Raw genomic sequence first — 13,317 nt, 5'->3', positions numbered from 1 at the left:
TGCATGTTTTATTTGGTTGGGTAGGGATTCCTGGCCTTTGAGTTTTAAAACTTGGCCACTGGAGAACAGTTTCAAAGTCTAGACACAGGCTCAGGGAAGACAGAGATTCAAGCCCCACCCCAGTTTCAACCCCACCCCAGTTTCGTTTGATTTAATGATTGATTTGTTTTTATTTTATGTGCATTGGTTTTGCCTGCACATGTGTCTGTGTGCTGGCGTCGGATCCCCCACAACTGGAGTTGCAGACGGTTGTGAGCCACCATGTGAGTGCTGGGAATCAATCCCAGGTCCTCTACAAGAGCAGCCAGTGCTCTTAACCACAGAGCCATCTCTCCAGCCCTCCGTTTTGTTTTCAGAAGAGGTCCCTCTGTGTTACCCAGAGTGACTTCACACTCCCAGACTCAAGCTGGCTTCTAGCCTCCAGGCATACACATCAGGAAAAGTGCTTGTGGAACCTCTACATGCTCCTCTTGGTATTGAGAGGGACTTAGATAATCGCACCGGAAAGAGACATCCAGAGTAGACTAGAGAGAGGGCACACTCTGGTTCTGTGTGCTATCAGTCAGCATCAAGAGGATTTCATAGAGAACACAAGCAAAGTGCCTGAGAGTGTTCCTGTCCTTCGATATCCAGAGCTGCAGATCTGGGTCGACACCCTTCCCTGTTCCAAGATTAAAAATAATAAAGAACTTAAGCATTTCTAGATTTTCTGTTCCTGCCTCAAAGTCAGTAAGAGTTGGTGATGTCATATCCGCGCCTTATCCTTGGGAACTGGTTATTGCTGTGCATGGTTCTTTAAACATGCGAAGGAAAGGAAGGAACACCCGTCGGTCGGAGCCTTTTGAACTGGCTGCCTGTGCCCTGTAATATGCAGGAACCCAACCATGTGGAAAGGGAGAGTCTAGCTAGCATTCAAGGCTGGCAGAAAAAAGGAGTATCCAGTGGGCTTCGAAGTGGAGACAGAAATATGTACTTTCTTCTGTCGCTTAGCCTCTTCAGGCCAAGGCTTAAGAAAAAATATCAGCCAGGCGGTGTGGTGGTGCACACCTTTAGTCCCAGCACTCAGGAGGCAGAGGCAGGCGGATCTCAGAGTTCAAAGGTAGCCTAGACTTTGTGAGTAAATTCTAGGACAGTCAATGCTATACAGAAAAACCAGTCTTTAAAAAGCAAACAAACAAACATCAAAAAAAAAAAAAAAAAAAGAAAGAAAGAAAAGAAAAATATCTATGTGCTGTTTTCTTCTTTCTTCCTTTCTTTCTCTTTGTTTTGTTATGGTCTGAGACCAAGTCTAGCCGAAATGCTCCAACTGGTCTGGTACTTCTGGACTCAAGCTATCTTGCCTTTGGTCTCCCATGTAGCTGGGACTACTGGTATGTGCCTCTATCACTTCATGTAAGAAAAAAAAAATAGCTGGGCAGTGGTGGCACACACCTTTAATCCCAGCACTTGGGAGGCAGAGGCAGGCAGATTTCTGAGTTTGAGACCAGCCTGGTCTACAGAGTGAGTTCCAGGACAGCCAGGGCTACACAGAGAAACCCTATTTTGAAAACACTGCCTCCGCCCTCCAAAATACATATGATACGCGCACACACAAATATATGCAACTTTGGGGAGTATTTTCTCCTTCCACCATGTATGTATGCATGTATGTCATGTATGTATGTATGTATGTATGTATGTGTGTGTATGTATGTATGTGTATGTATATGGATATACACATGTATACACACACATATATATATAATAGATAGATAGATAGAGAGAGAGAGAGATAGAAATAGATAGATGGATAGACAGACAGACAGATAGACTATAATAGATGATAGATAGATAGATAGACAGACAGACAGAGAGATATCATCAAGCCTTATGTTACTGGTTTTTAAAAGGTCAAGTCTTAGCATGGACTTTGGGCTTTTGTACACTTAATACTACTATCTCAAAAGTACAAGGCTTGTATCTTGTCTTGGGACTATCATCAAGGCAAAGCATGGAAGTAAATATTTGTAGTTGCTTAAAACAACGCAGTCCAGAGCAATATTCCATGAAACTATTGCTGAAATCAGCTATGGAGAGAAAAGCATAATGAGGTTGCTCCCAGTCCCGGGGAATTACTTTAGATGACAGTTTTATATTCTTACTACATGTATTTATTTATTCATTTATTTATTCTCTCTCTCTCCCTCCTGTGTGTGTGTGTGTGTGTGTGTGTGTGTGTGTGTGTGTGTGTACAGGTGTACCACAGTGTGTTTGTGGAGGTCAGAGGACAATTTTTTTTTTTTTTTTGATTTTTCGAGACAGAGTTTCTCTGTGTAGTCCTGGCTGTCCTGGAACTCACTCTGTAGACCAGGCTGGCCTCGAACTCAGAAATCCGCCTGCCTCTGCCTCCCAAGTGCTGGGATTAAAGGCATGCGCCACCACGCCCGGCTCAGAGGACAATTTTGAGGAGTGTTTTCCCCTTTCTCCACGTGGGACCTGGCAGAGGTCCAGCAGCCAGTGTTTACGTGCTGAGCGGTCTCCACTACCTTCTTTCCTAATCTCTGCCTGGTGTTTATGTCTCAGCTCCCACCCTCCTAATTTTACCCCCATGGCTCACAGCATTCTCACCAGATATGTCTCATTTCTTTAAAAATCTTTTGACCTACAGAATGGTCTCTAACCATTCACTAGAGTCTTCCCTTTCCCACTGCAAGCTAAAGGCAGTTGTGACTGGATATGGAGGCAGAGGCAGGTGGGTCTTTATGAGTTCAAAGCTAACCTGCTCTACATAGCAAGTTCCAGGACAGCCAAAGCTACGTAGTAAGACGCTGTCTCAAAAATAAAATACAACACAAAGCATTTAAGGGACAAGTCCCCTTTATTTCCCACTTGGCTTATAGCTTGCCAGGCTTGAAGGAAGGAGGCCGGTGGCAGCCTCAGGAACTATGAGGTACAAAAGACACCTTGGATTGTGTTATTTGACTTTTATACTTTAAAAATTGTTGGGCTGGAGAAATGGCTCAGCGGTTAAGAGCACCAACTGCTCTTCCAGAGGTGCTGAGTTCAGATTGTCAGTCTTGCCCCATTAAACAGCAAGCAACTCCACCCACCAAGTCATCTCAGGCCCTAGTTTGAGCTCTACTTTGACTTGGTTTTAATTTCTATGACCTGCTGTCTGTAACTAACCTGGTGGGCACAACCAGTCATGCAGTGACGATGCCTGCAGGTCTGAGCCACCAGACCAAGGCAGGGTACAGTGTTTTTGCTTCCCAAAGGAATCTGACTGTGATTATCTTCTGAAGGCTACTTTCACATCTTTTGGTGAACAAAAAGATAGATTTACCCAAGTTCAAAACGTGGGTTGGGAATACAGTAAGCACTTACCTAGCATGCCCAGGGCCCTAGCTCACTTACCGTCACCTGAAACAAACATATATGTCTAAATCAAATCTCAAATATAGAAAGAATCTCTGTAACAACAACAACAACAAAAACAACAAACTTGTCTAATTAAAAAGACACAAAGGACTTATATAGATATTTATGCAAAGAAAATGGGTGTATGGCCAACATCCTTAGAAAAATGCAAATCTGTATGACAATGACTGTTACTAAAGGGGCAAGAGAGGAAAGGAATGTGTGTGTGTGTGTGTGTGTGTGTGTGTGTGTGTGTGTTGGTAAACATTTGGAGAGTGGGCCAAGTGTTATGGTGGCATGCTGGTTGTCCTAGGTAATCCTAGCCCTCAGTGCCTTGGGGCAGGAGGATCAGAAGTTAAGGGTCATTCTTAGCTACACATCAACTTCAAGGTCAGCCCTGGCTACATGAGACTGCCTCAAACAAATGAAAAATTAGATGTGGAGAAGTCGGAACCTTCATGAATTGCTAATGAGTGCCGCAAAGAAAAAGAGTAGTTTCTGTTTCCTGTGTGTGTGTGTGTGTGTGTAAATATGGCACATGCATGTGAGCAAACGTACACGCATGGGTGCAGGTGTAGGCACTTGGTTTGTATGCGTGTGGAGGACAGAGGACAACGTGGAGTGCCTGTGTCATCATGTCCCTTGCGAACGGCCTCTCACTGAAGCTGGAGTCCACCAGGAGCCCTCTGTGGTTATTCTGTCTCCATTTCCCTCTCCAGCCCCCAGTACTATGATCACAGGGGAGAACCCAGAGCCATGCTAGGCTTTTCACATGGGCACTGGGGATCCGTTCTCAGGTCCTCAAGCTCACACAACAAGTACTCTTACCCACTGAGCCGTTTCCAGACTCCCACTTCTTCCCTCCCTGTCTCTCCTTCCTTCCCTCCTTCTCTCCCTTCCTCTATCCCTTCTTCCCTCCCTCCCTCCCTCCGTCCCTCCCTCCTCCCCTCTATCCCTCCTTTGTTCCTGGTTTAGGGATGGAAGACAGGGCCTCGTGCATACTAGGTAAGTGCCCTACCACTACTAAGCTGTATACCCAGCCCAGGAGCAGGACTTTTTTCAATATACTTTAGTACCAGCTTCCCATGCTGAGGCTAAGGCAGACATCAAGAAATGACCTTCAGTGAAGCAGACAGCACAGTAGCCACTCATGGCCATAGGACATAGTGTAGCCAGTTGTCTGGAATGTTCCTGCAGTGTGTATGCAGTCCTTCATATTCTCTGATTTCAAAGGCTAATCCAAAGTGTTTCTAAGAAAATCCTGGCTATCACCAGCAGTTCTGTGAGCAGCAGCAGTTTCCATCTCCTGGTGGCCGAGTCACCTGGCAGGCAGAGGTGAGGGTTCTGAATAGCTTTTCCTATGGTTTAACCTGGGGTTGCCCTCTGGCAGTAAAAATCCCTGGAGTCCCCTTGAATATTAATGACACTGGCAAGCTTTCAGGTCACAGGAGAAGTTTAAATAGGACTGAGTATCTCACACTCTGTTAACAAACAGCATTTCTTCCCCTGTCACCCTCCTCTGCCTCCTGCCACACACACAGGGAGGAATCATGTGTCAGTGTGTTAGGATAAACTTGTTAAAACCAATATAACCATCTTCAGGGGCCTTCATTTCCTGGCGCGCTGCTCATTCAGGACTTCTCATGGGGACAAGAAGGACATTGTTGTAACCATGTTATTGTAAGATGCCCTCTTAGTTGTGAAGTCAGGTTCAGAGCCTCTCTGTCCCTTTCCCTTCCCCTCTCTCCCTCTCTCTCTCTCCTCTCTCTCCTCTCTCTCCTCTCCCTCTCTCCCTCTCTCCCTCTCTCTCTCCCTCTCTCTCTCTCCCTCCCTCCCTTCCTCTCCCTCCCCCCTTTCTCTCTCTCTCTCTCTCTCTCTCTCTCTCTCTCTCTCTCTCTCTCTCTCACACACACACACACACACACACACACACACGGGGTGCAAGTATGACTCATGGAACCAACAATTATAAGATTGTTGTGCTAACCTGCCACAACCCAGTAAGTGGTCTCCTAAGATCACTACACCATAATGAAGCTCATTATTTTGTATTCAAACTTAAAAACAAAATAGTAATTAAAAAAATCATGAGAACACCAAAGGCAGCTTCCAGCTTATGAAGCCATTATGTTTCCAAATTTACTTTGGACTTTTCCTTCTTTGAAAAACAGACTCAGCCGGGCGTGGTGGCGCATGCCTTTAATTCCAGCACTCGGGAGGCAGAGGCAGGCTGATTTCTGAGTTCGAGGCCAGCCTGGTCTACAGAGTGAGTTCCAGGACAGCCAGGGCTACACAGAGAAACCCTGTCTGGAAAAACCAAAACCAAAACAAACCAAACAAAACACCCAGAAAAACAAAAACAAAAACAAAAAAAGGATGAATACCTGGTAACATGCTTTTCTTCAAATGTGTAGATTGTTAAAAATGAAGGTAAGCGGGGTGTGGTGGCACACTCCTTTAATCCCAGCACTCACTCTGGGAGTTTGAGGCCAACCTGGTTTATAGTGAGTTCCAGGAAAGTCAGGGTAACACAATGAAACCCTGTCTTGAAAAACTAAGAGTACAATGGAGAAGCTAGAGAAAGTACCCAAGGAGTTAAAGGGATCTGCAACCCTATAGGGGGAACAACATGATGAACTAACCAGTACCCCGGAGCTCTTGTCTCTAGCTGCATATGTATCGAAAGATGGCCTAGTCGGCCATCACTGGAAAGAGAGGCCCATTGGACTTGCAAACTTTATATGCCCCAATACAGGGGAATGCCAGGGCCAAAAGAATGGGAGTGGGTGGGTAGGGAAGTGGGGGGGGGTATGGGGGACTTTTGGGATAGCATTTGAAATGTAATTGAGGAAAATACATAATAAAAAAATTTTTAAAAAAAACTAAGAGTATAAATAATCTTTAAAAGCTAAAATTCAGCCGGGCGTGGTGGCGCACGCCTTTAATCCCAGCACTCGGGAGGCAGAGGCAGGCGGATTTCTGAGTTCGAGGCCAGCCTGGTCTACAAAGTGAGTGCCAGGACAGCCAGGGCTACACAGAGAAACCCTGTCTCGAAAAACCAAAAAAAAAAAAAAAAAAAGCTAAAATTCAGGTACAGAGCTGAGGTTCTCTTAGTAAAGAGCTCGCTGTGCAAACACAGGAGGACATGAGGCCAACCTCCAGAGCCTGTGAAAAGCCGCGTTGTGAGTCTCACCTAACCAGGGAGCTCCAGCCAATGAGAAACCGCTTAAAACAAGAGCGCAGCTCCCAAGGAGTGACCCCTATGGTTGACCTCTGGCTTCCATATGCACAAACACACACCTGCATACCTGCACAGATACATGCAACATAAACACACTCCAGTTGAGCTGAAATACATGTACCGTAAAGAGCACTGATCTTAAATGGTTAGTTAATGAATTTTACCGTAGTATCCAGAAGTTTCCTTAATTCCCTAAGTGCCTCTTCTCAAACAAAGCCTTCTTAGATGAAGTCCCTCTAAAATTCTGAAATTTATACCACTGATTAAACAGCTTGTGTGGGGGTGTTGAGGCAGGGTCTTGTGTAGCCCAGACTGGTTTTGAACTCTTGATCCTCCAACTTCACCTCCCAAGAGCTGGCATTACTGCCATATAGCATCATGCCCAGCACTTGCTGTTGGTTTTTTAAGTTATAAATGATTTATTTCTGGAATTTTCCATTTCATCTTTTTATTTGTTCTTTCAATTTCATCATATATAACATATATTGATCCTCCCCACCAAACCTCCACTTCTTTCCAAGAGTCCCCCACCCACCGTTTTCATGGTTTGGTTTCATGTTCCAATTTTTATCCTTTCTCCTTTGCATTTAATTAATGGTACCAGTGGCTACATCCCTGAAGAATGTGGCCCCTGACCCAGTTGCTATAACTACAGCTTTAGAATTGTTTTCCGTGTATGCCAAGTGTGTGTGTGTTGTGCATTTGTATGTATATGCATCTATGCCCTTATAGGCTCCTGTGTGGGTAGTCTCCACATACTTACATGTGAAGATCAGATTTTTGTTTTGTTTTGTTTTATTTTGTTTTTTGTTTCTTTGTTTGCTTTTGTTTTTCGAGACAGGGTTTCTCTGTATAGCCCTGGCTGTCCTGGAACTCACTCGATAGACCAGGCTGGCCTCGAACTCAGAAATCTGCTTGCCTCTACCTCCCAAGTGCTGGGATTAAAGGCATGCGCTACCACGACTGGCCAAAGATCAGATTTTTATGTCAGAAAGGGAACTGTCTTCCCTGTCATCTGGTAGAAATGGTAATTTCAAGATAGAGTCCCACCCAACTAGTTTATCCTTTGTGCTTAACAAAGGCAGACAGATCTCTGAGTTCTTTTGCAATGTTAAGAAAAATGTATGCTTGCTGTCCCTTAAGAATTGGAGTGGGGCTGGAGAGATGTGACTCAGCGGTTAAGAGCACTGACTGCTCTTCCAGAGGTCCTGAGTTCAATTCCTAGCAACCACATGATGGCTCACAACCATCTGTAATGGGATTCAGTGCCCTCTTCTGATGTGCCTGAAGACAGCTACAGTGTGTACACACACACACACACACACACACACACACACACACACACACACACAAGTAAGCAAGCTGGGCATGATGGATAGAGAGATCTCTTAGAATAGCAAGCAACCAGAAATCTCCAGAGAGAAAGCAGAACATAGAAGCAGACTGGAAAGGCTGCATCAAGCAGGACTGCTTGGAGCCATGCTTTCACTGCTCCCAGACACCCCTTCTCTCAGAACCCTCTCCAAGCCAAGGCTGGTCCTTGGCACTCACCCAGCATTTATGTGGGCCCTGGGGGGAGGGGGAGCTCTGAACTTCAGTCTTTATGCCTGTCGAAAGCACTATAACCAGTGAGCCACCACCCCACCACCCCGCCCCAGGCTCTTGCAGCTTTAGGATCTAAAACCAGGGGTTGTTAGTGATACACAATGAATGTAATACACGGATGTTAAGCATACGAAGGGCTTGCATCTCAAGAGGGCAGCTCAGCGTGGTGCTTTGAACGAGAGATGTTCCCCAGGCTCAAGCATTTAGACACCTGGTTCTCTGTTACCGGTGCTGTCTGGAGAAGGTTAGAACGTTTATGTATTTGTTTAATGTGCAAGACTGTTTTTGCGTGCATGTATGTATATCACCATGTGAGCCTAGTGCCTATGGAGGTCAGAAGAAGATGTCGGATCCCCTGGAAGTGGAGTTACAAGGTGGTTGCAAGCTACCATTTGGGTGCTGAGGACCAAACCCATGTCCTGTGGAAAAGCAACAAGCATTTCGGGCATAGAGCCTTCCTGGAGAAAGTGTGTCACTTGGGGCAGGCTTTGAGAATTTACAGCCTCCACCCACCTCTTGTCCCCTCTCCGTTTTCTCTGTGTGGCAGGAATTATGATCTCTCTGCTTCCGGCTCCGGCCACCTGCTGCCATCCCTGAGTTACCATCTCCTCTGGGACTGTAAGCTCAATAAACTCTTTCTTCCGTGAATTGCTTTTTGCTTTTATCACAGCTGTACGGTTAATGCTGGACGCTCGATTCAGTGTGGCAACTTCAAGGTGGTGGCACTGTTAAGAAGCGGCTGTAATGCACATACTTAGATGACTGGAACTGTGCCCCAAGCAGTTAGTGCTGACCTCCAGGAGTGACTTACTTCTTATTAGAATAGGTTGTTAGGAAGGCTTACCCTGTGCGCTTGGTCTCTTCTTAGCCCCTTTCCCAGCTGTGATGTGACGTAGCCAAACAGTCTCAGCAGGATCAGTCTTCCACATGTTCCTTATTTCCAGCTCTAGAATTTTTAACTGAATTTCCAGCCTCGGATATTTTGTTGCACCCCACCACACACAGAAGACTAAGATGCTGATACAATGACCATCCAGAGCCCCACCTAGAGGACTTTCAAACCCTGGAAGACACCCTGTGCTCCTTTCCAGTTAGCATTTGCTCTCCCAAAGCTACCGCTGCTCTGACTGAATTAGTTTTGCCATTTTTTTTCTTGTGGATTTTTTTTTTTTTTTTTGAGACACTGGCTAGCCTAAAACTCTGTGTAGATGAGGCTGGTCTAGAACTCATAGAAATCTACCTGCCTCTGCCTCCTACCTCCAAAGTGCTTGGAATTAAAGGTACATGCCTTTATTACCGCTGCCACTACCTCCTCCTCCTCCTCCTCCTCCTCCTCCTCCTCCTCTTCCCCTCCTCCTCCTCCTTCTCCTCTTCTCCTCCTCCTTCTGCCCCCCTTTCCCTTCCTCTTCCTATTAGCACATATTACCTGCACAGTGTGATAAGTTTTGTTATTTCACACGTGTGTGTAATGCACTTTGATCACATCTGCTGCTTACTTCACTCCCCACTCCTCCTCCCTGGTTGCCGTGGTTTTTGGCTTTATATAAATGAATTGTCCAGAAAGCATTCATCTAGCTCCTGTTGAGACTACTATACCCTCAGACAAATAGCCATGTTCTGTGTAATAGCAGTTCATTTTTGCTCAATTTATTTTTCATTTCTATTTATCTACTGTTGATAGATCTACTGTGGTGGTTTGAATATATGTGACCCCCATAGACTCTCGTGTTTGAATGCTCGGTACTATTAGAGCACAGAGTGGTACTCTTAGGAGGTGTGACCTGGCTGGAGGAAGTGTGTCACTACCGAGGTAGGCTTTGAGGTCTCATAGGTCAAGATATGCCCAGAGTAAAACATAGCCAGTGTCCTCCTTGCTGCCTGGGAATCAGGATGTAGAATTCTTAGTTCCATCTCCATCCCTATGTCTACCTGAATGCTGCCGTGCTTCCCACGGCATGCTTCCCATGATGATAATGGACTGAACCTCTGAAAGTGTAAGCCAACCCCAATTCAATGTTTTCCTTTCTGAGTTGTCATGGTCATGGTGTCTCTTCACAGCAATGAAACCCTAACTAAAACAGATATCTAGGTTATTACCAATTTGGAGTCTATGACTAAACTTGTACATTTGTTTTGGCAAACATCTGTACTCACGTAAATAAAAAGTAAAGTTTTCAGGAATAGTGGTGTATGGCTTTAATCCTAGCATTCCAGAGGCAGAGGCATGCCAGTGTCTATAAACTCGAGGCTAGCCTGGTCTACACAGCAAGTTCCAAGACTGCCAGGGCTACGCAGAGAAACCCTGACTTGAAAAAAAACAAAAAGAACAACAACAACAAAGAAACCCTGTACTTCTTTTAAATATGGTTTAAGAGGGTTCCTATATGCCTTTGCTTTCAGCCCTGAAGGGCTGGCTGGTTGTGGTGGAAGGAAAAAATCCACTCCTTTATAAGTGACTTCCACACGTGTGCTGTGACATGCACTCTGTAAAACACATGTACACACCCAATCAACCACTCAATCAATGTAATAATGACTTATAAAAAGAAGATAAATTCCTAATCGGTAAGACAGCCAGTATCCTGTTTTGGTTTTCAGCATCCCAACCACTTCATGCTTTCGGAGAGTCCCCACTGAGCTGGTTGTCAGCAAGAGCCCATCCACTGATGTTAAAAGGCCCTAGCTACCCATATCCCTTGCGCTCGGGGCCTGGCACAGGACCTGGACCCATCAGTCCACATCTTGTTCTGCATCTGAGTTGTGCAGGAGTGCAGCACTGAGGAGGGTGGGGCTAATGGTGCACTTGACACACAGGAGAGCTCTTCTCACCAGGTGGTTTATAGATGTGACTGTGGACATTGGTCCTCCTGTGTGGCCTTCACCTCAGTTCTCTACACCTTCTCCAGTTCTGTTAGAGGTACAGTAAGATGGTAATAAGTTCTTCCCTTTAAGCCAACCAGCTTTAGTTTCTGTGGAACAGAGCTAGGAGCCTTGCCAAATATGGTGGTAGTTGTCTATAATCCAAGCTACTCAAGGCTCGGAAGCAAGGATCACTTGAGCCCAGAAGTTGGCAGCAAACCTGGGCAACATAATGAAATCTCATATAATAAATAAATAAATAAATAAAAAGTTTAAAAGTCCTTAACTTATAAATCCTCCCAACAAAAATCCCTCTATAACTGATAATTACTGCAGTAATTGCTCCCATAAATGGTGCCCTGGATAAAGAGAAATATTTCAGCCTGTCACGAGTCCAGTACCTTGCAGTAGCATAGCTTTTCCAAAGCCTCTACAGGGCCAAGGAACTAAGTCTGAAAGTGCACACCCAGAGATGGGTACCTGAAAGCTCCTTGTATCTGGGGGCCCTTTGTCCTTGTATATTTTAGCAAACCAGGGTTTATTGAATATGCTCTGGGTAACAAAGAAGTGACTCACACAATATCTACACCTATATCCCTTGTGTTTGCATTTCAAGCATAGTCTATGTATCAGAGCTGGTTACAAGGATCTCAGAGACAGAGAAGGAAGTCTAAGGGCTAAATTTTAGGCCCTAAAAGAAAGTTGTTTATTTTAGCTGGGCATGGTGATGCACACCTTTAATCCCAACAGTTGGGAGGTGGAGGCGGAGGCAGATCATTGTGAGTCAGAGGCCAGCCTAGTCTAGCTAATGAGGACTTAAATATTATTATTAAATATTTAATAATATTTAAATATTAAATATCTTAAAATATTATTCCTAAATAAAGAAAAATTTACCCTTTCATTTAGCACACAAAATAATGGCTTTTGCTGTGGCATTTTCACACACATTGCCTTACTGTGTTCTTCATCTTCCTTCCACACCACCTCCCCCATCTCTTGTTCCACTTTTTCCCTCAAATGCTGTGGGTTCAGAGAGCCCTAGAGTGCTGTCCCTCAAGCTTTCACTGTTGGCTTGAGACAGGGTCTCACAGGCCTGGAACTTTGCCAAGTGGGCTCACCTAGCCGGGCAGTGAGCAGGCATCCGCCTATCTATGCCTGTCTTGCCATTGTTAGGGCTACAAGTACACACCACCATACCTGGTTTTTATGAGGGTTCTCGGATCCAGTCATGCTAGTACCTCACTGACATCCCACTCTGTGTCGCCTTCCTTCCTCATAAAGAAGAAACTGAATCTTTCTCTTGTTAATCAGAAAATGTCTCCTGTTTCCCAGTCTCTTTTCTCCCTTTCCCCCTTTTATGCTGACTAATATGTTGTGACTTCGGTCTTGGTGAATTGCTTCTGTGTATGTGAATGCCATTGTGGAGACAATAGGCCGAATCGGTCGGTACACACAGCCTCCAGAGTCCACCCTTTATTAACAATGAACTATTCTTTGGCTCAAGAAAATTTCTTACCAGTAACATTACCAAGCCAAAACTCTACAACTACACATCAGGGTGTTCAGGTTTACAAAAGGCCTCTTGTACCTTCTGTCATCTGTCATTGCTCAATCAGGTGGCTCTGCTTTGAGGCCATGTGACTTCAGCCTAATCCCTTGTTCTATCATCTGGTATGAACATCAAAAGCCTTAATATAATGAAATTACATTAAATTACATTAAAATGAAATAAGTAAGCACAAAGGCATTTGTTTCTGAAAAGAGACCTAATCTAGCTTTAGCCCAAAATAAAAGCAAGTATCACACAAATCTAGGTTTTCTATTTTAGTGTTTTGAGACGGTTGGAACCCACTCTGTAGACTGGGCTGGACTCAAACTCAAGAGATCCGCCTGCCTCTGCCTCCCAAGTGCTGGGATTAAAGGCGTGCGCCACCACGCCCGGCACAGGCCAGCTTTTTATCTTTTTTTTTTTTTATTTTTTTCTTGTTTGGTTATTTCAAGTCAGGTGTGTCTCTGTGTAGCCCTGTCCGTCTAGGAACTCACTCTGTAGACCAGTTTGGCCTCAAACTCAGATCTGCCTGTGTCTGCCTCCTGAGTGCTGGGATTAAAGGTGTGCACTACCACTGACCAGCTAGCTCTATATCTTTAGTGTGTGTGTGTGTGTGTGTGTGTGTGTGTGTGTGTGAGAGAGAGAGAGAGAGAGAGAGAGAGAG

The sequence above is a fragment of the Mus caroli genome, unplaced genomic scaffold (genome assembly GCF_978045245.1).
Source record: "Mus caroli unplaced genomic scaffold, Mus_caroli_1 scaffold_15, whole genome shotgun sequence".
Taxonomy (NCBI): domain Eukaryota; kingdom Metazoa; phylum Chordata; class Mammalia; order Rodentia; family Muridae; genus Mus; species Mus caroli.
This window is presented reverse-complemented; position numbering follows the sequence as displayed.